General features: G+C 39.1%; 1 protein-coding gene and 1 pseudogene across 1 annotated transcript in view; one reads left to right on the forward strand and one right to left on the reverse strand.

The window, feature by feature from the left end:
* ERC2 (ELKS/RAB6-interacting/CAST family member 2) overlaps window positions 1–23,510 on the forward strand; it is a 736,860-nt gene that overhangs the window by 621,012 nt on the left and 92,338 nt on the right. The gene's annotated exons all lie outside the window — the stretch shown is intronic.
* Window positions 13,203–13,699, reverse strand: LOC136130019 (large ribosomal subunit protein uL22m pseudogene; annotated as a pseudogene).

Raw genomic sequence — 23,510 nt, forward strand, 5'->3', positions numbered from 1 at the left:
TACTTCTTCTAGTCAATTGATAGTGACTGCCAGAGTACTGTGATGAGATCTGTACCAAGGCTGGTCTGAGAACTGAAGAAGTTCTAGGATCATTTAGTGATGTCTGCAACTGTGGCAGAAATGGAGAATGGGGACTCAAGTATAGGTTTGCTTTCCCTAGACTTACCTGTGTGTTTTAAAAGTTCCTAGAAAGAAAGAAACTAAATCATTACTGTGTCTACTGCAATCAACTCCATCATGGAGCTGGCCCAACATCTGTTCTCAAAATGAACCAATATTCCATGACTATGTTTATAGTTTGACACACCACTACAGTTCACAGTTGTTAACTTTATAGATAAATATTTATAAATTGAGCTCTGTGCAATTTCATTGTGAATTAAAAAATATTGGCCGTTAAAGTGATATAAATCAACAGGGGACCAAATACAAAATATTTTTGATCTTTGCTTGAAAAATAAAAGCAATGCCCTTGCAAAAACCAGTACCAGAATCTCATAGTAAATATTCATCTGTTGAAAATACTTTTGATTTGAAGATTTTCATTGGAAACTGGGGTTTCCCTTATTAATTATAATATTTTGAAAGTCTAGCATAAAGTTTTCTTAGGATTCTTCAGTAGCATTCTTCCCAGTAAACTCTTGTAATGTACATATATTTTCATCTTATTTATGTGCAAGTGGGGGATAGGAAGGTTGTGGGGAAAAAATCACTTTATTTTCTCAATGTGATTAAAATTTTTTACAATAACAATTACTTAATTGTACCAAAATTACAATAGAAAGGCAATAACTTCAGCTTAGAACCGTAGGCAGTTAATTATCAACACTCGAGGCCTAGAGAGAAGAATATATTAGAAATTGCAAACTATTGTGCAGTCGGTTGCTGATCTTTCTTTGAAGCCAGACATGACCTTATCAGATTTGTTTAGTATGAGAAATATTTTTCTCTGGCTTCAGAACAATGGATTTCAGAGGTCAAGAATACCTACATTCCACATGAGCAAACTTTTCATCCTTTGAAATCATAATGATGAATAGTCAACAGCCAGCCACACTGTACATCCAGGAGGAGAAACCAGAACACTGAAGCTGGTATGGGCTCTTACAGGCTGTGAAGCAGGAGGCGTTTGTGAACATAAATTGTCGGTGGTTTTGTGAGACTTTGTAAGTAACAATGGGGTGATTTAATCTTCTTTGTAAAAGGTGTCTGACTTTTTGTTAATCCTTCAGGAAAAAAATCACCCTGGACTCATTGATTTTCTCAGCTAATAACTTGGTTATTCCAAGTAGAGTATTTGAAAAGTTCTGAAGGTTTGTGTGTGTGTGTGTTTATACAGTGGGTAGTTCAACATATGATAGAAGTTTTTAATTCTTAATAAACTTTTTATAGGTCACCCGTGAAAACCTAATATCTCACCCTATTTGAAGTAAGGCATTCTCTACCTTTTAGAAATCACTCAGCCGTGATGCATTTTCTATGTCATGTGTCAGTTGATCAAAACTAAGATGGTTTTGTTAAACTATATTTTCTTGGTAAGCATACAATAGACATATGCTTATAAAAAACGATAGTTTTTCCTTCTTCTATTTGCCTGCCTGGTGGGGAGGGGGGGGTCTCCCTCATCCCAACTCTGTTCTCCTTCTCCCTGACACTTGAGATCACTATTCTAAATAATATCTTCAATTATTTATGACCTATTCATAGATAATGAATGAGCAAGCATAGTACCCTGGCACATAGTAAACATTCAATAAGTGTTTGTTGAAAAAAGGAATATTTAAGTGTGGTATAAGCAGTTAATATTATTTGGGATATTAAATTTGTATCTATAAATTTATAAATGAGTAAATTTAACTTTCTGTAAATTTTTGATATACATACTGTGATATCCAATACAAAAGCTATTCATACGATCAGCTTGGGCTCTAAATATATTGGTTGTATGTTCATTTCCTCCTGATGTTTTTTTCCCACTTTTATGTTCTCTAGGGTAGTGGTTCTCAGAGTGTGGCCCCTGGGCCAGCAGGATCAGCATCCCCCAGGATTTGTTAGGAATGCAAATTCTTGGGTTTCATCCCAGGCTTACTGAATCAGAAGCTCTGGGAGTGGGGTGCAGTGATCTGTGTGGAAACAAGCTCTCCAAGTAGGGATGGCTTCATAGCCATGTGATTTGTGCAGTCACACAGGACTGGGGTTTTAAAAGAGCCTTGTGCTTGGTTTAATGGTTCTGCTGTCATCATCTTGGAATTCTTAGCAACAGGCCTACATTTTCATTTTGCTCTGAACCCTGCCATAATATACCCTGTCCTGATGCCAGGTGATACCCATGTAAACTCAGTTTGAGAACCTTCATCTTTGAGAAATATTCAGGTTCCCTCTGAGTATCTGATCAGTTGCTCATTTTATTATAAATTACAGCCTATCCAAATTTTTCTAAGCAAGTTGGTCCTCAGACAAGTTACTACTAAGTTGTGTTAACATTTCTCTTAACTTAGTAATCTGGGCTTTAGCAAACTTTTGGACATCTCCTGGCTTTCTATAGCAACTGCCCTACAGTGGCCAGAAGTAGAGAGTTCCTGACTTTTCATATCCATCTTGGACCTTCTTTTTCCTGGTTACCCAGAAAGTGTTCTTATAGCAACCTTTTCTGAGCCCATCTGGTACTGCCAAACGGTTAATCAGTTTTGTTTCCATAACAAATTATCCAGGTGTCTGGGTTTATGGGTGTTTAAAAAAAATCTCTCCACGTAGGGGTTGTTCACAGACGTTGTTATATAACATGGAATCAGTGAGTAGGTCAATCAGGGCCTCAATAGAAACAGATATTTCAAATTAGGATAATTCAAGAAACATTTATTTACAAAGGAATTAATTCCAAAGGTATGGTATAGGGGAACAATTAGGACTTGTGCAGGAACCCCGGGCTATAGCGGCAGAAATGTCACCATTTCTAGGCCCAAAGAGACAAGGGAAGGAGAGGTTCCCAGAACCTGTTAAAAGAGAGTCACATGGGGCTGCTTTGAGAGGGATAGTAACCTTCTGTCAAGGGACACAGCTAGTCTGAAGTGAACTCACAGGGAGGGAACCAGAGAAATAAACGTGCTGACTTCACTCTCCTCCCTGCAATCCAATTAGCTTAATTCTACTGGAGGCCCAAGGGCAGAGAGCACACTGATGTGACCTGAGTACATCAATCTGTGGGGAAGGAAGCAAGGAGAGAATGGAGATGGATCCAGAGGGACAAATGGAAAATATCTGGCATAGTTAATTCCACTCACCTCTTGGCATCTACTCTCAACCTTCTTTCATGTGAAAAGTTAGCATCCCCAACACAGAATGAAGTCACCTCAGCTCCGGTGTCATTGTGAGCCAATGTCAGTTATGTCATATTCCTATCCAAAACTTGAGCTACCACCAGTCTTGTAAGGTAGCAGAGGGTAAAAGGGAGAAAATAAATGATTTAGTGAAACAAACATAACTGCTATAGTCCCCATCTCTATAGCTGGCCATGAAGCCTTGTTGGTAACCATGGTTTCCTTCTTCCATCACCTCTTGTACAATCCCCTTACCTTCTGCTGGCACTTCAGCTGGATAGGGTTCATGACTTCATAGGGTGATCCGTACCTTCTTTCCTGCAACATCTAAGTCCTTGATGGCCTGGACTTATTGGGTTACACTTTCATTTAAGGGTATCCCCGTGAATACTTGGGTTCTATATATCTCCTTCCTTTCACCCATTGCATAACAGAAATGGTGACACTTTTTCATTGGTTCAGTGGGATGAGAAACTCAAAATGGCCATAGGACAATTTAAGCTTCTAATTGATCACACCATGATAATGTTCTTTGGTGGAAGCAACCTTCTTCTAGTGAGTTATTAGGTGGTTAAATGCGAGAGAGCACTCCCACCTCCTCTTCTCAGTTTCCTGATCCATGTATCCTTACTATAGGGGAGATGGCACCATATATTGACCTGTGATTTAAGACATATACTGCATTCCTTTAGGACAGCAACCCAGCCTTTTTGGGTGTTGTCCCCCTGCTTTGGTACTAAATCAGCATTTCTAGGTTATGGGCCCATTAATGGCCAAGTGTGTCTCATGGTTGGAGGTGATGTTGTGCAGACTATCATGTGATAGATAAGGCATTGTGTATGTCTAAGAATTGTGGTCCTGGAAGAAGTGCTGAAGAGGAGAAGTTAAAGCCATAAAGGGATGATTGTATCCTGTTTAAGTCAAAGCACTGACCTCTTCAAAGTCAGAGAAGTCTAATGTCATCAGTATTTCCCTAGGTAGCTTGTTAGTCTACCCAGGGCTCAGTATTGTCCTTTGTTGTGGGCAGCTTTGGTACTTGGCTTGGTTGTAGTTGGATAAGCCTTGGTGAGAAGACTGTGTGACTGAATTGTGCATGGCCTCCATCCCTGACTGTGTGGCCAGTGAATTCCCTCTTCTAAGCAACCTAAAGATCATAAAACATGTTAACTCTGTTTATCACCTCCTATTACATGTTCTTTTCCAGTAATTTAGTTATGCTTTTTTTGATTAACATTAGACATTGTTTTAAAAAATTATATCATATTTTTATATTATATTAAGATTAGACATTATTTTTAAAAAACAGGCAATTATAAACAAACCTTTTTTATAAACAAAAATTTATTTTTATATAAAAATATATACAAAAATATTTTTAAAAATAATATTCTTTGTTCATTTCTTCTTACATCTCAAACTTTCCTTCCTAGCTTATAATTCTTTTTTTTTAACATCTTTATTGGAGTATAATTGTTTTACAGTGGTGTGTTAGTTTCTGCTTTATAACAAAGTGAATCAGCTATATATATACATATATCACCAAATCCCCTCCCTCTTACGTCTCTCTCCCACCCTACCTATCCCACCCCTCTAGGCGCTCACAAAGCACCAAGCTGATCTCCCTGTGCTATTTGGCTGCTTCTCACTAGTTATCTGTTTTACATTTGGTAGTGTATATATGTCCATGCCACTCTCTCACTTCGTCTCTAGGTCCATCCACCTCACTACAAATAACTCAATTTCGTTTCGTTTTATGGCTGAGTAATATTCCATTGTATATATGTGCCACATCTTCTTTATCCATTCATCTGTCTATGGGCACTTAGGTTGCTTCCATATCCTGTCTATTGTAAACAGTGCTGCAATGAACATTGTGGTACATGACTCTTTTTGAGTTATGGTTCTCAGGGTATATGCCCAGTAGTGGGATTGCTGGGTCATATGGTAGCTCTATTTTTAGTTTTTTAAGGAACCTCCATACTGTTCTCCATTGTGGCTGTATCAATTTACATTCCCACCAACAGTGCAAGAGGGTTCCCTTTTCTCCACACCCTCTCCAGCATTTATTGTTTCTAGATTTTTTAATGATGGCCATTCTGACCGGTGTGAGGTGATACCTCATTGTAGTTTTGATTTGCATTTCTCTAATAATTACTGATGTTGAGCATCTTTTCACGTGTTTGTTGGCAATCTGTATATCTTCTGTGAAGAAATGTGTATTTAGGTCTTCTGCCCATTTTTCGATTGGGTTGTTTGTTTTTTTAATATTGAGCTGCATGAGCTGTTTATATATTTTGGAGATTAATCCTTTGTCCGTTGATTCATTTGCAAATATTTTCTCCCATTCTGAGGGTTGCCTTTTTTTTTTTTTTTTTTTTTGCGGTACACGGGCCTCTCACAGCTGTGGCCTCTCCCGTTGCGGAGCACAGACTCTGGGCACGCAGGCTCAGCTGCCATGGCTCACGGACCCAGCTGCTCCGCGGCACGTGGGATCTTCCCAGACCAGGGCACGAACGCGTGTCCCCTGCATTGGCAGGCGGACTCTCAACCACTGTGCCACCAGGGAAGCCCCTGAGGGTTGCCTTTTCATCTTGTTTGTAGTTTCCTTTGCTTTGCAAAAGCTTTTAAGTTTCATTAGGTCCCATTTATTTATTTTTGTTTTTATTTCCATTTCTCTAGTAGGTGGGTCAAAAAGAATTTTGCTGTGATTTATGTCATAGAGTGTTCTGCCTATGCTTTGCTCTAAGAGTTTTATAGTGTCTGTTCTTACATTTGGGTCTTTAATCCATTTTGAGTTTATTTTTGTGCATGGTGTTAGGAAGTGTTCTCATTTCATTCTTTTACATGTAGCTGTCCAGTTTTCCCAGCACCACATACTGAAGAGGCTGTCTTTTCTCCATTGTATATTCTTGCCTCCTTTATCAAAACTAAGGTGACCATAGGTGCATGGGTTTATCTCTGGGCTTCCTATCCTTTCCCATTGATCTATATTTCTGTTTTTGTGCCAGTACCACACTGTTTGGATTACTGTGTAGTATAGTCTGAAGTCTGGGGGTCTTAATTCCTCCAGCTCTGTTTTTCTTTCTCAAGATTGCTTTGGGTATTCGGGGTCTTTTGTGTTTCCATACAAATTGTGAAATTTTTTGTTCTAGTTCTGTGGAAAATGCCAGTGGTAGTTTGATAGGGATTGCATTGAATCTGTAGATTGCTTTGGGTAGTACAGTCATTTTCACAATATTGATTCTTCCAATCCAAGAACATGGTATATCTCTCTATCTGTTTGTATCATCTTTAATTTCTTACATCAGTGTCTTATAGTTTTCTGCATACAGGTCTTTCGCCTCCTGAGGCAGGTTTATTCCTAGGTATTTTATTCTTTTTGTTGCAGTGGTAAATGGGAGTGTTTCCCTAATTTCTCTTTCAGATTTTTCATCATTAGTGTATAGGAATGCCAGAGATTTCTGTGCATTAATTTTGTGTCCTGCAACTTTACCAAATTCATTGATTAGCTCTAGTAGTTTTCTGGTAGCATCTTTAGGATTCTCTATGTGTAGTATCATGTCATCTGCAAACAGTGACAGCTTTACTTCTTCTTTTCCGATTTGGATTCCTTTTATTTCTTTTTCTTCTCTGATTGCTGTGGCTAAAACTTCCAAAACTATGTTGAATAAGAGTGGTGAGAGTGGACAACCTTGTCTTGTTCCTGATCTTAGAGGTAATAGTTTCAGTTTTTCACCATTGAGAATGATGTTAGTTGTGGGTTTGTCATATATGGCCTTTATTATGTTGAGGGAAGTTCACTCTGTGCCTACTTTCTGGAGAGTTTTTATCATAAATGGATGTTGAATTTTGTCAAAAGCTTTTTCTGCATCTATTGAGATGATCATATGGTTTTTCTCCTTCAGTGTGTTAATATGGTGTATCACACTGATTGTTTAGCATATACTGAAGAATCCTTGCATTCCTGGGATAAACCCCACTTGATTATGGTGTTTGATCCTTTTAATGTGCTGTTGGGTTCTGTATGCTAGTATTTTTGTGATGATTTTTGCATCTGTGTTCATCAGTGATATTGGCATGTAGTTTACTTTGTGACATCTTTGTCTGGTTTGGTTATCAGGGTGATGGTGGCCTCATAGAATGAGTTTGGGAGTGTTCCTCCTTCTGCTATATTTTGGAAGAGTTTGAGAAGGACAGGTGTTAGCTCTTCTCTAAATGTTTATTAGAATTCCCCTGTGAAGCCACCTGGTCCTGGGCTTTTGTTTGTTGGAAGAGTTTTAATCACAGTCTCAATTTCAATGCTTGTGATTGGTCTGTTTATGTTTTCTATTTCTTCCTGGTTCAGTCTTGGAAGATTGTGCTTTTCTAAGAATTTGTCCATTTCTTCCAGATTGTGCATTTTATTGGCATAGAGTTGCTTGTAGTAATCGCTCATGATCCTTTGTATTTCTGCAGTGTCAATTGTTACTTCTCCTTTTTCATTTCTAATTCTAATGATTTGAGTCTTCTCCCTTTTTCTTGATGAGTCTGACTAATGGTTTATCAGTTTTGTTTATCTTCTCCAAGAACCAGCTTTTTGTTTTATTGATCTTTGCTATTGTTTCCTTCATTTCTTTTTCATTTATTTCTGATCTGATCTTTATGATTTCTTTCCTTCTGCTAACTTTGGTTTTTTTTTTGTTTTGTTTTTCTTTCTCTAATTGCTTTAGGTGTAAGTTTAGGTTGTTTATTTGAGATGTTTCCTTTTTCTTAAGGTAAGATTGTATTGCTATAAACTTCCCTCTTAGAACTGCTTTTTCTGCATCCCATAGGTTTTGGGTCATCGTGTTTTCATTTTCATTTCTTTTTAGGTATTTTTTGATTTCCTATTTGATTTCTTCAGTGATCTCTTGGTTATTTAGTAGTGTATTGTTTAGCCTCCATGTGTTTGTATTTTTTACATATTTTTTCCTGTAATTGATATCTAGTTTCATAGCGTTATGGTTGGAAAATATACTTGATATGATTTCAGTTTTCTTAAATTTACCAAGGCTTGATTTGTGACCCAAGATATGATCTATCCTGGAGAATGTTCTATGAGCACTTGAGAAGAAAGTGTATTCTGTTGTTTTGGGATGGAATGTCCTATAAATATCAGTTAAGTCCATCTTGTTTAATGTATCATTTAAAGCTTGTGTTTCCTTATTTATTTTCATTTTGGGTGATCTGTCCATTTTTGAAAGTGGGTTGTGAAAGTCCCCTACTATGGTTGTATTACTGTCAATTTCCCCTTTTATGGCTGTTAGCATTTGCCTTATATATTGAGGTACTCCTATGTTGGGTTCATAAATATTTATAATTGTTATGTCTTCTTCTTCGATTGATCCCTTGATCATTATGTAGTGTCCTTCTTTTTTTTTTTTTCCCCCCCACAGAGAAAAACACATTCATTTTATTTTGCAGTGTTTGCAGTATACTCACTTCGCATGTCTTTCCCCTCAGGGTTAGCTGGAGCCTCATAAAGTTTGGTAACTCTGAGTCAGCTCCAAAGACAGTATATTCCCCATCCACATCACACATCCCACATCCCACATCATACTTCTGGAAGGATGAAGTGGTCCTAATGTTTACACAGTTGAAAACAAAACCCAAGTGAGCATTCTGACAACATAACTCTTTACTGATCCATATGACATTTGCCATTTTACCCTTTCCCCTCACTGTGTCTTTAAGAAAATAAACTTTCCCAAAAATCCAATGACTATTTTCCAGCGCACCCTGATGTCTGCTGCCATAGGCCCATGTCCCTCTGCTTCGTAACACTCAGCACAGTGAAGACTTGTAATTAGTGGTTTACTGAATTACTCTGCCTTTCCCAGCAGAGTGTGAGCTCCACAAGCAAGGGCCGATTCCTCTTTTACTACCTGTATCCTCAGCACCAGGCATATAATGGTTGCCCAATAAATTACGTTGAGTTAAAGAAAACAAAAGCTAACCTTTAAAAAAATACCTATCATATGATAGCAGTTGGGGTGATGGTTACCTTTGGGGAAGACAGGTGGGTAGTGACTGGCAGGGGGCATGAAGGAGACTCAGGGTTGCAGTCACATTCTATTTCTTCACCTGTTTACCTGGGCACGTTCACCACTTGGTCATTTATTGAGCTAAACTTATGATCAGTATACTTCCTGCACTGAAAGAGAACCTAGAGACCCTCTGATGCAGTGATTCTCTAGCCACACATCACTGGGGCATTCATTACAAGTGCAAACCCCCTGGTCTCCCACACCAGATCCTGACTCACTACGTCTTAGAGTAGGGCCCAGGGATTTGGATCTTTTAACAAGTCCTTCAAGTGATTCTGAAGAAGGTGGTCTACAGAGAACACTGAGCCTCTTATCTTCTAGATGAATGAAATGGAGGCCAGGGAGGGAGGAGACCTGCCCAGAGTGTTCTTCTGGTTAATGAGTATGCCAGGACTAGAATGAAGTTCGCCTTCGACCACTCCAGTGTTATTTCCATGATTCCATGCTAGAATAGCTTAGGACCCAGAATGAATCTACCCTAAACCTCAGTGCCTTATTCCACTGAGCCCTTTGCCTTTTTACCCACACATTAGGTTAATTGTGGAGGCCCAGAAACATACCTGTACATTCATTAGGGATGCAGAACCAGGTACTTAAACTTAGAGTTTAAATCATAGCTCCAATATTTACAAACTGTGTGACCCTGAGATAGTTATTTGTAAAATATAGCAGGGAGCATGTAAAATAATGTGGTCCCAGTAAATAGTATCTATAATTAATGCCATCTTAAAACATGGTGCTAAAGATACATTCTTCATTCGACTAGAGGGGTATTCTCAAAGTGCAGTCCCCTACAATAGGATCACCAGGAAGTGCTTATTTAAAACAGATTTCTAGTGAATCAGAATCTCTGGGGTAAAACCCAGAAGTCTGCATTAATAAGCAAGCACCCCAAGTTCTTCCTCTACATATAAACTTTTGAGAAACACTGGACTAGGGCCATGGACGGAGTGCCTCTCGTCAATGAAAACACGTGTATCAACGAAAACCAGGTAGCGCTGAACACTCTAACAATTTTCTGCTAACAAGAGGGAAGTGAGTGCCACCTACTGCCTTATTTTTATTTATTTATTATCATTATTTGATTTATTTTCTGGTGTGTTGGGTCTTCATTGCTGTGCATGGGCTTTCTCTAGTTGCAGTGAGCGGGGGCTACTCTCCGTTACAGTGTGCGGGCTTCTCATTCCAGTGGCTTCTCTTGTAGCAGAGCACAGGCTCCAGGCGCATGGGCTTCTGTAGTTGTAGCACACAGGCTCAGTAGTTGTGGCTCATGGAATCTGGAGCACAGGCTTTGTAGTTGTGGCACATGGGCTTAGTTGCTCCATGGCCTGTGGGATCTTCCTGGACCAGGGCTCAAACCCATGTCGCCTGCATCATCAGGCGGATTTTTAACCACTGCGCCACCAGGGAAGTCCTGTGCATTAATTTTGTATCCTGCAACCTTACCAAAGCCATTGATTAGTTCTCGTAGTTTTCTGGTGGCATCTTTAGGATTTTCTATGTATAGTATCATGTCACTGGCAAACGGTGACAGTTTTACTTCTTTACCAATTTGTATTCGTTTTATTTCTTTTTCTTCTCTGATTGCCGTGGCTAGGACTACTAATACCATGTTGGCAAGAGTGGACATCCTTGTCTTGTTCCTGATCTTAGAGGAAATGCTTTCAGTTTTTCACCATTGAGAATGATATTTGCTGTGCGTTTGTTGTATATAGTTTTTATTATGTTGAGGTAGGTTCCCTCTATGCACACTTTCTGGAGACTTTTATCATAAATGGGTGTTGAATTGTGTCAAAAGCTTCTTCTGTATCTATTGAGACGATCATATGGTTTTTATTCTTTAATTTGTTCATATGGTGTATCACACTGATTGTTTTGCATTTACTGAAGAATCCCTGGGATAAATCCCACTTGATCATGGTGTATGATCCTTTTAATGTGTTGTTGGGTTCTGTTTGCTAGTATTTTGTTGAGGATTTTTGCGTCTATGTTCATCAGTGATATTGGTCTATAATTTTCTTTTTTGTGATATCTTTGTCTGGTTTGGGTATCAGGGTGATGGTGGCCTTGTAGAACAAGTTTGGGAGTGTTCTTCCCTCTGTAATTTTTTGGAAGAGTTTGACAGGGATAAGTGTTAACCCTTCTCTAAATGTTTGATAGAGTTCGCCTGTGAAGCCATCTGGTCCTGGACTTTAGTTTGTTGGAAGATTTTTAATTGCAGTTTCAATTTCATTCCTGTGATTGGTCTGTTTATATTTTCTAATTCTTCCTGGTTCAATCTTGGAAGGTTGTAGTTTTCCAAAAATTTGTCCATTTCTTCCAGGTTGTTCATTTTATTGGAATAGAGATGTAGTAGTCTCTTAGGATGCTTTGTATTTCTGCAGTGTCTGTTGTAACTTCTTCTTTTTCATTTCTAATTCTATTGATTTGCATCCTCTCCCTTTTTTTTCTTGATGAATCTGGCTAAAGGTTTGTCGATTTTGTTTATCTTCTCAATGAACCAGCTTTTAGTTTTATTGATCTTTGGTATTGCTTTCTTTGTTTCTATTTCATTTATTTCTGCTCTGATCTTTGTGATTTCTTTCCTTCTGCTAGCTTTGGGTTTTCTTTGTTCTTCTTTTTCTAGTTGCTTTAGGTGTAAGGTTACATGGTTTATTTGAGATTTTTCTTGTTTCTTGAGGTGAGCTTGAATTGCTATGAACTTCCCTCTTAGAACTGCTTTTGCTGCGTCCCATAGGTTTTGGATTGTTGTGTTTTTGTTGTCATTTGTCTCTAGGTATTTTTTTGATTTCCTCTTTGGTTTCTTCAGTGATCACTTAGTTATTTAGCAGCACACTGTTTAGCCTCCATGTATTTGTGTTTTTTACTGTTTTTGTCTTGTAAGTCATTTCTAATCTCATGGTGTTGTGGCCGGAAAAGATGCTTGATATGATTTCAGTTTTCTTAAATTTTCCAAGGCTTGATTTGTGACCCAAGATGTGGTCTATTCTGGAGAACGTTCCATGTGCACTTGAGAAGAAAGTGTATTTTTCCACTTTCAGGTGGAATGTCCTAAACATATCAATTATTTTAGAGTGCAAGGCTGAGACTGGTTCAATTCCTCTCTCCGTAATTGAATTCACTCTGAAAAATGAATCAAGCCTAAACTAGACAGCCAAGCAATAGCAAACATTATTGGTAAGAGACATAAAAATAGTCATTATTTAAGCAAAATAAAGCATTCTAAGTTAAATGGTTTTTGGAGTTTTAGATTAATATATCTAATAAACTCCTGTAGTTTCAAGTTACTACTAAAACAGTAAAGGAAAATATAATCTGTCGTCCACTGGCCTATGCCAACAGTGAAAGGAAAAACTGAACTACAGAATGCCCTAAAATACTACACTGAAACAATGTGCAGGGATGCTCCCCTCTACCACCCCCTCCCCCAGTTCCAGGAGAGAAATCAAGTGAAATAATAAGGACAAGCTTTTTTATCCTATAACTTTCTACTCAAGTCCAGTATCAAAACTGCCACCTGCAGGGCACAAGCTAGAAAGCTAACATTGCCTTCAAACAGCACTCAAAAAAGCCTTCTGAATTATATAGTGTGTCACTACATTTAAAGCTGACTTCTCCTTCCTAGTTGCCAATACAAAAAATATACCCAGAGGCTCAAGAGAGATGGGCAGAGCTTTATAAATATTCATGTAAAACTAGCAGTTGTACTTCATATTTCAGTAATTCAATGACAAATCATAAGAAGCGTCTGTCTTTAATTTTTGTTGGTTTTAGGAAATAAATGGTAAAATATGTACACTGTGGAGTCTTAATACCCCCATCATAGAGTGTGAATGATGGTCTGGTTGCGAAGCTCCTGGATATACTCTTTGGCATGGGCGACTGCTGTCTTTGGTGCCTCAGGTGGAGGTAGAGGGCCTTCCACCAACTTCACAAAATAATGGCAAAAAACCTTCTCCATAATTCCAAAGCAACCTCTGCCGTGGTGCTGGATGCATTTCAGGTACTGGCCTCGCCCTGAGGTGGACTCAGCTATATATAAATTGGATCTGAATTCCACACTGTGTGTGGTCTCTCACTGACATGTCTTGTACTTCTAAGAGAACCTCTTTAATTATCTGGGCCCCTTTTTTGTCACTGAATTCCAGCTGAGCCAGAGCCTGGTCAGTGGACATTCCTCGTATCAGTTTTGCCAAATACCACATCTTGTCTTTGCTGTACTTTGTCTTCGAGAATGGTAGACTTCCCCAAGACCAGCTTCCCCCTCAGATTCTACATCCATAATGCACCCAGATGATCCATTATTACTGCCGCCATCCTTCTCCCTCTCTCTTAGGAAGCCTCCGAGTGTAGTGTCTTTCTTTGTCTCTTGTAATAGTCTTTATTTTAAAGTCTATTTTTTTCCGATGTGAGAATTGCTACTCCAGATTTCTTTTCATTTCCATTGCATGGAATATGTTTTTCCATCCCTCACTTTCAGTCTGTATGCATCCCTAGGTCTGAAGTGTGTCTCTTGTAGAGAGCATATATACAGGTCTTGTTTTTGTATCCATTCAGCCAGTCTTTGTCTTTTGGTTGGAGTATTTAATCCATTTACATTTAAGGTAGTTATCGATATGTATGTTCCTATTACCATTTTCTTAATTGTTTTTTTAATAAAGAAATTAGGTATTTTTATTTTTTTAATTTATTTAGTTTTTTGGCCATGCCGCACAGCTTGCAGGATCTTAGTCCCCTGATCAGGTATCTAACCTGTGCCCCCTGAAGTGGAAGCATGAAGCCCTAACCACTGTACTACCAGAGAATTCCCTAGATATATTTTTTAACATCTTTATTGGAGTATAACTGCTTTACAATGGTGTGTTAGTTTCTGCTTTATAACAAAGTGAATCAGTTATACATATACATATGTTCTCATATCTCTTCCCTCTTGTGTCTCCCTCCCTCCCACCCTCCCTATCTCACCACTCTAGGTGGTCACAAACCACTGAGCTGATCTCCCTGTGCTATGCAGCTGCTTCCCACTAGCTATCTATTTTACGTTTGGTAGTGTTATATGTCCATGCCACTCTCTCACTTTGTCACAGCTTACCCTTCCCCCTCCCCACATCCTCAAGTCCATTCTCTAGTAGGTCTGTGTCTTTATTCCTGTCTTACCCCTAGGTTCTTCATGACCTTTTTTTTTCCTTAGATTCCATATATACATGTTAACATACAGTATTTGTTTTTCTCTTTCTGACTTACTTCACTCTGTATGACAGACCCTGGGTCCATCCACCTCACTACAAATAACTCAATTTCATTTCTTTTTGTGGCTGAGTAATATTCCATTGTATATATGTGCCACAACTTCTTTATCCTTTCATCTGTTGATGGACACTTAGTTTGCTTCCATGTCTTGGCTGTTGTAAATAGAGCTGCAATGAACATTTTGGTACATGACTCTTTTTCAATTATGGTTTTCTCAGGGTATATGCCCAGTAGTGGGATTGCTGGGCCGTATGGTAATTCTATTTTTAGTTTTTTAAGGAACCTCCATACTGTTCTCCATAGTGGCTCTATCAATTTGCATTCCCACCAACAGTGCAAGAGTGTTCCCTTTTCTCCACACCCTCTCCAGCATTTACTGTTTCTAGATTTTTTGATGTTGGCCATTCTGACCAGTGTGAAGTGATATCTCATTGTAGTTTCCGTTGTTTTTGGTGTCTGCCCCCAGTGGGTAAGGTTAGTTCAGTGGGTCGTGTAGGCTTCCTGGTGGAGGGGACTGGTGCCTGTGTTCTGATAGATGAGGCTGGATCTTGTCTTTCTGGTGGGTAGGACTGTGTCCAGTGGTGTGTTTTGGGGTGTCTGTGACCTTATTATGATTTTAGGCAGCCTCTCTGGTAATGGGTGGAGTTGTGTTCCTGTCTTGCTAGTTGTTTGGCATAGGATGTCCAGCACTGTAGTTTGCTGGTTGTTGAGTGGAACTGGATCTTAGTGTTGAGACGGAGATCTCTGAGAGAGCTTTCACCATTTGATATTACATGGAGCCAGGAGGTCTCTGATGGACCAGTGTCCTGAACTTGGCACTCCCACGTCAGAGACACAGGCCTGACACCCAATCAGAGCACCAAGTCCCTGTCAGGCACACAGCTCAGAAAAAAAGGGATAAAAAAGAAAGAAAGAAACATAAAATAAAATAAAGTAAAGTTATTAAAATAAAAAATTATTTAAAATAAAAAAATGAAAGTAATTAGAAAAAGAAAGAAGGGAGCAACCAAACCAAAAAACAAATCCACCAATGATAGCAAGTGCTAAAAACTATAATAATAAGAAAAAAAAAACCGGACAGACAGAACCCTGAGACAAGTGGTAAAAACAAAGCTATACAGACAAACCCACAAAGAAGCATACACATACACACTCACAAAAAGAGAAAAAGGAAAAAATATATATATATATCTATATATAAAAAGGAAAAAAAATGGAAAAGAACCACCAAATCAATAAACAAATCTCCCAATGATAATAAACTCTAAATACTAAACTAAGATAAACATAAAACCAGAAACAAACTAGATGCAGAAAGCTAGACCCCAGTCTACAGTTGCTCCCAATATCCACTGCCTCAATTTTGGGATGATTCATTTTCTATTCAGGTATTCCAGAGATGCAGCGTACATCAAGTTGATTGTGGAGATTTAATCCTCTGCTCCTGAGGGTGCTGGGAGAGATTTCCCTTTCTCTTCTTTGTACGCACAGCTCCCAGGGTTCAGCTTTGGATTTGGCCCTGCCTCTGCGTGTAGGTCGCCGGAGGGAGTCTGTTCTTCACTCAGACAGGACGGGGTTGAAGTAGCAGCTGATTAGGGGACTCTGGCTCACTCAGGCCGGGGTGAGGGAGGGGTACGGAATGTGGGGTGAGCCTGCAGCGGCAGAGGCCAGCGTGATGTTACAACAGCCTGAGGCACACTGTCTGTTCTCGCGGGGAAGTTGTCCCTGGATCATGGGACCCTGGCAGTGGCGGGCTGCACAGGCTTCTGGGTGGGGTGGTGTGGATAGTGACCTGTGCTTGCACACAGGTTTCTTGGTGGCTGCAGCAGCAGCCTTAGCGTTTCATGCCCATCTCTGGTGTCCACGCTGATAGCCGCGGCTCACACCCATCTCTAGAGCTCATTTAGGCGGTGCTCTGAATCCCCTCCCCTTACGCACTCCGAAACAATGGTCTCTTGCCTCTTAGGCAGTTGCAGACTTTTTCCTGGACTCCCTCCCGGCTAGCTGTGGCGCACTGGCCCCCTTCAGGCTGTGTTCAGATCCCTCTCCCTGGGATCTGACCTCCGAAGCTGGAGCCTCAGCTCCCAGCCCCCACTGTCCCCGGTGGATGAGCAGACAAGCCTCTCAGGCTGGTGAGTGCTGGTCGGCACCAATCCTCTGTGCAGGAATCTCTCCACTTTGCCCTCCGCACCCCTGTTGCTGTGCTCTTCTCCGTGGCTGTGAAGCTTCCCCACCACCACCCCCCGTCTCCACCAGTGAAGGGGCTTCCTAGTGTGTGGAAACTTTTCCTCCTTCACAGCTCCCTCCCAGAGGTGCAGGTCCCATCCCTACTCTTCTGTCTCTCTTTTTCCTTTTTTCTTTTGCCCTACCCAGTTATGTGGGTAGTTTCTTGCCTTTTGGGAAGTCTGAGGTCTTCTGCCAGCGTTCAGTAGGTGTTCTGTAGGAGTTGTTCCACATGTAGATGGATTTCTGATGTATTTGTGGGGAGGAAGGCGATCTCCACATCTTACTCCTCCGCCATCTTGAAGGTCCCCCCCTTGGCTTATAATTCTTTATACTTTTAGAAGTTCTTTTGGTGTAGATCTGTTGGTGATAAACTCTTCAATTTTTGTTTCTCTGAAAATGTTTTTATTTCACCCTCATTCTTGAATCAACTGGTTTCAGGTAGAAAGTTGTTTTCTCTCAACCATATATTGTTTCACTAACTTCAAGGTTCTGCTGTTGCTCTGGAAACGTGTGCTATCTGGCTAATTATGAGTGACTAGCTTTCCTCTGTGATTGTTTTTACTCTTGCTACAATGTACGGATGTAAATTTTATTTTATTTATTCTGCTTCCTATATGTGTGAATTCATATCTTTCACCCATTCTGTATAGTTCTCAGCTGTTCTCTCTTCACATATCACCTACCATTTGTGTCTCTCTTTATGGGACTCTAATTACATGTGTGTCTGTCCTCCATACTGCTTAACATCCCAGACTCACTTTCCCTCTTCTAGTCTCTCTGAGCTGTATTCTGGGTTATTTCTCTATTTATTCCTTCCAGTTCAACCATTCTCTCTTCAGTACTCTCTAATCTGTGACTAAACCCATTCATTGAGGTTTTTTTGTTTTTGTTGTTTCTCAGCATATCATTGAGTGTTTTTTTAATTTAATTTAATTTATTTTTTATACAGCAGGTTCTTATTAGTTATCTATTTTATACATATTAGTGTATATATGTCAATCCCAATCTCCCAATTCATCCCACCCCTCCCATACCCTGCTTTCCCCTCTTGGTGGCCATACATTTATTCTCTACATCTGTGTCTGTATTTCTGCCTTGCAAACTAGCTCATCATTGAGTTTTTTAGATTAACAATTATATTTTTTTGTCCTCCAAAGTCCAGAGTTTAGTTTGGATTTTCCAAATCTTCCTAGTTTCTTTTTGCATGCTTTTTTTATTTAATTCTTTTATTTATTTAAGCATTTTATAAACAGCTATTTTATAGTCTATAGTTAATAATTACAATATCTGAAGCCATTATGTATGTATATGTAAATTCACACTTATTCTCAGGTAATTCTACTGTCTTTCCCTCGTTGATGATTAGTTTCCTTTTATGCTTGGTAATCTTTGTGGATTTATAAATGGCAAATATTAGTGGGAGCCATAAGTGACTAAAATAGAGATTCTTTTCTCCAGAGAAAATTTGTTTTGGCCTCTTCTGGGAGCAAGGGCTGCTACTAATCTAGGACCACTTAGTTCTTTTAATAATCCTGGTTTAATCAGGGCTTTCAGGTTAAGCCCCTCCAACTTGCCACTGGATTAGTCTCTCAGTTGTACAGGTGACCTTGCTATTTGCTCTCAGAGCAACCCCTGCTATTTATGTGGGCTTTCAGCACACTATTCTGGTTTCAGCTCAGTTTTGGAGTTTTGTTTGTTTATTTTAGTCCTTTAGAGGTTTTCCTTACTTCCCATGAGCCCAACAATGCAATAAAAATTATGTTTTGAAAGGGCCCTTCATAGCATCATAGTCAGCCATGATGCTGGAAGCAGAAGTTTCTTATTTCATATGCCCAATGTGCACACACTATCAATAGAAATAATTTCTAAAAAATCTTTAAATATTTTGTCTGTCAATCTTAATTTTACAATATTGCTGCATTGTAGGTTTTCCAGGATTTTCAGTTTAACCCATCTCCCTAAGATTTTCAAGTGAAATCCCATTACGGATTACCAAGGATATGCAAGATGGTTTACCATTTTTTCTTTTTTTTTTTTTACTTAAAATTTACATTTATTCACATCTTGATATTCAGAGGAGACTTTATTTGAGTTGCTGTATTTTATGTGGAATCCAAGAAAAAGTAGGTTTGGGCCTGAATTACAGAGGAAATTACCTCCCCCTCCCCCCACTTTTTTGTAGCAATTAAGTGTTGCTTCTGAAGATCATATTACTTAAAAAAAATAGGCTTTTCTTTTTAGAGCAGTTTTAGGTTTACAGCGAAATTGAGTGAAAGGTACAGAAAATTTCCGTATACTCCCTGCCCTCACACATGAATAGCTTCCTCCATTATCAATACCTCCCACCAGAGTTCTACATTTGCTACAGCTGATGAACTTACATTGACACATCATGATCACACAGAGTCCGTAGTTTACCTTAGGGTCCATTCTTGGTATTGTACACACTTTGGGCTTGGACAAATTTATAACGACATATATCTACCATTAGAGTATCGTACTGAGTAGTTGCACTGTCCTAAAATCCTCTGTGCTCAGCCTATTCATTCCTAGCTCTTCCTAACCCTTGGCAACCACTGATCTTTTCACTGTCTTCATAATTTTTCCTTTTCTAGAATGTCATATAGTGGAATCATACAGTCTGGGCTTACTTTGTTGTTGTTGTTATATTTAAACATTTATTGAGGATTACTCTGTCTCAGAGTTGGCAACCTTTTTCTTAAAGGACCAGATAGTAAATATTTTAGACTTTCAGGTCTGTTGCAGCTACTCAGTTCTGCTGTTGTAGTGTGAAAGCAGCCATAGAAATACATAAACAAATGAATGTGGCTGTGTTCCATTGGAACTTTGATTACAGAAATAGGCAGTGGGCCCATGAGCTGTAGTTTACTGACACCTGATCTATTCTAAACTCTGGATCATGGGGGTTATTTTTGGTTTTTTTGTTTGTTTGTTTGTTTTGCATATTGAATCTTCACTGATATTCACCAACTTTGTTTTGAAGGTTCTGCCTTCTTACAAGTCCACCAAAGACACAGTGGTCTACTTTCTTTCTCAGAAAAGCCAGGCTTTGCGTGCTAAGGGCTTTTACACATGCAGTTCCCCTTCCTGGAATGCCCTTCCACATGCCCTGTGTCTGCTTCCTCCATTATAGCTTCAGATCATAACCTTAATGCCTCCTGCTCAAGAGGATTTCCTTGATTTCCCTCTGTAAAGCCATTTCCCTCCACTTCTCATTGATACTTGCCAAAGAATTCTGTCATTTTGTTTTAGAGCACTGACAGAAATTTGTAACTATGTATTTTCTATGAGGGCAGGATCCATGTATATTCTGACTGTGTATCTAGAGCCCAGCACAGTTCCTGGCAAATAGTAGGTATTCTGGGTAATTGTTTGCCAAATGAATGAAACAATCCTGTGAGGCAGGTACTGTTACTAGTATCTACCTTTTACAGATGAAGAGACTTAGGTTCCACCAAAGTAACTTACCCAAAGTCGTGTAGCTAGTAAGTGTCAGACCCCAGATTCAATCTGAGGTGGGTCTGTCTGATTCCAGGCCTTGTGCTGATCTCCAGTCCCTCTGTGGCCTCTTGGTTTCTTGTTATGTGCAGAGTTGAAGAACAAAGTTGCCCAGATACTCTTGGAGACCTGTCAAGGGAGTAAGAGGTGGGGGGTGGAGAGGTGGGCTTACAGAAGCCTGGTGTTAGTATCAAATGAACTGACTCAAGTTAAATAGGAAAAGGATCGGTTACTTAATTGCAAACAATCTCACTGTTAAGGTACAGCTTTATGATTCAGGGGTCAAAACAGTTTTATGCCAGCAGGATCCCAGTGTTCTTATGGTGGTGAAAGGGAAAGTAAGTAGGAAGGTTCCATTCTCAGTGGAGATCCAGGGCAAAGCAAAGTGCCCCAGCTTATCCAGGAGGTCTGGCAACCATTAAAGAGAAATGACTTCCTAAATTCTAACTGACAGGAGGACTGAATGCATTGTACCATCCAGGAGGCAGAGCCCCCATGCTCAGGGAAATGAATATGGTTTAAAAACTCATGGGATCTTTCCGGTCTGTCCCAAGCTTGGGAATTCAATGTGGAACACTTTTTTAAAACAACAATTTGAAAGAAAGTTAATGTACTTTTCTTGGGATTTTGTAAAGCTGTATTTTGCTTATTAGTCAGTGGAAAAACCTATATGACTAAAATATGTTTAAATATAAGCTGGCTAATAGAACAGACTCAGGGCAGGAAAATAGACCATTTGAAACAAATCAACCATTAATTTCATATGTATTGCTTAAGAAAAAAGAAAACATAGAAGCAAAGTGAAAATGACATGATGGTCCATTTCAAACATTTGGTATACGTAACATAAATGAATTCTGTGCAGTGATTCTGTGAGTTCAGCCAAACCATGAGAGCCAGCTTTAAGGACTTCATTGATAACCGTGAGTTTAACACAGTTTTGCAGAATTATGTGTTAATTCTCTGAAAGGCATCAACTGTAAATAAGAATATATAACTTTGTCAAAGAAATAATCCATAAACAGAATAAAACTTGTCTGGGTGTAACACTGACTAGCACTTAACTTATGTAGAAGTGGTTGTTCCCAGAGAGAAATACAAGATACTTAGGCTCACACACATGTGTGCGAAAACTATCTGTACTAAAAAAAAGCATATTTTTACATCTTCCTGGATCTTTTACTTTTATGCAGTAAACATAATTCATCATTTTCCAAATAGGAATTGAAGTTACAATAAAGCCCATGTCTTCAAGTGTGTGCATACACACACACACACACACACACACACACACACACACACACCATGATTAATAAAAAATAAAAATTGAAAATGAAAGCCTTGAAAACCTGGAGGAAGTAACTCTGCTAACCACAAAGTCCATTCTGATTACTATGATTGGTCATCAAGTTTGGCCCTGAACTCCCTGGCAGGCAGGGCAAAAAGGGAAATGGGATAAATTGTACCATTTTTGTTATTAGAAAGGAGGAAATGGACCAGCTCCTGGAGATAGAGATTTTCCTGGCACCAGATATTAAAAACAGTTTCTTGTGTGTGATTTTCTATAGGAATATTGAACCACATAATGGATAATGCCCTCAACAGCCCTTTCCAGCAAATGCAGATGTGGTTTTCATAGAGCTGTCTCCTGCAACAACCCCCAGTAAAAGCTGGTACCATAACATGAGAGTACTGTTTTTTATTTCCATATTGTAAAAGGTACATGGTTTTGCTTTCAGTACATATTTCAAAGGTATAGAGAGACATTCTAATTTGTTTGCCTATGTTACAGAGATCTGGAATTATTCCTATACCTAGGCATTTCCCCATGGATTTTTGCTTGGGCATATCACGTATTAAAAGATTTCCAGTCACCACCATCTTCTAAATGTTTTGAAAGTTCTAAGCTAGCACTCAAGTTCTTCTGTTAGTCTGCCTTTCTCTTTATTCATTAATGATGTAGTAAGGTTTTCAGTAATTTGGCTAAGTGCAGACAGAGACCCTAAATTATATGGTTATTCACAGGAAGAATAGTGTTAGCCCTTTCATCACATTAAGTGTAAATTATTTCTGCTTTATCTAGGCTTTTCTACTTGTTTTTCATTTTAATGTTTTGTTAACAATATTATTTTATCATTATATTTATATAATCAACATGTCAAACTAACATGACTTGTATAACAATCAAAACACAGTTTTTTGGTCTCCTACTACCCCTTTACACATTTAAACCGTGAAGGAAACCTTCTTCACGGCAGGCCCAGTATCTTTTCTGCTCACTCTTAGGCAAAAACAGTCCTATAGACACTCTAAGACACAGGTATTCTGTAATTGGACTATTCACCTGGGTTTTTGATTAGCAAACAATCAACTGAAATGTACTCAAATGAAGATGTTAAAGATTGGTTAAATCCATTAGCTTAGAAAGGCTAATCGGGTAGTTCTCACCTTTTTGTGTTCACAGCATTCTTTTAAATTCTATTATTATGTGGACATATCCATTTACTGCCCAAGGCTCAGACTTGTAGCACTACCAAGCATGGTTTGCCCATGTACCAGTAAGACATGAACTTTTGCTGGTGATGACTTGACACTTGCCTTTCCTCTCTTATTTCTTAATTGCCAAAAATGACAATGCACTCTACATGGTATCCCACAACCCATTCAGCTTTCTAGCCTCTGGAAGACTTGGTGGTCCTTAGCAGTACAGAGCCTCATTTGTGGCCAGTGGAGAGCTGCCAAGGACTTGGTTTTGCCTTGTCAGCTTTGGGGAAAATCATATACACTCATTTGTTAGTTCATCCTATATTTTGGGAAATGATAAATGTGAGAAATTGTCTAAGATTCCAATTTGCATGAAGATGTTGAATTTTATTCAGGTTTCCATTATTGTTGTTATTGGGCATTGTATATTCACGGGTGCACTTCATTGCTGCATCCAGTGGACAACAAATGGAAATCAAAGGAAGTTTCTTCAGCAAATGTTTATTGGATGCCTACTGTGAACTGAGCACAGGGGCGGGTGATGGAGTGTGGGGAAAGAGGTTGGTCAGCTCTCTTCATTTTAGGAGCACAATAGCCTAAAGAAGACGTAAACATTTGTCCACAATAAAACTATCTATTAAAAAGATAG

Source organism: Phocoena phocoena, chromosome 10 (genome assembly GCF_963924675.1).
Source record: "Phocoena phocoena chromosome 10, mPhoPho1.1, whole genome shotgun sequence".
NCBI lineage: Eukaryota > Metazoa > Chordata > Mammalia > Artiodactyla > Phocoenidae > Phocoena > Phocoena phocoena.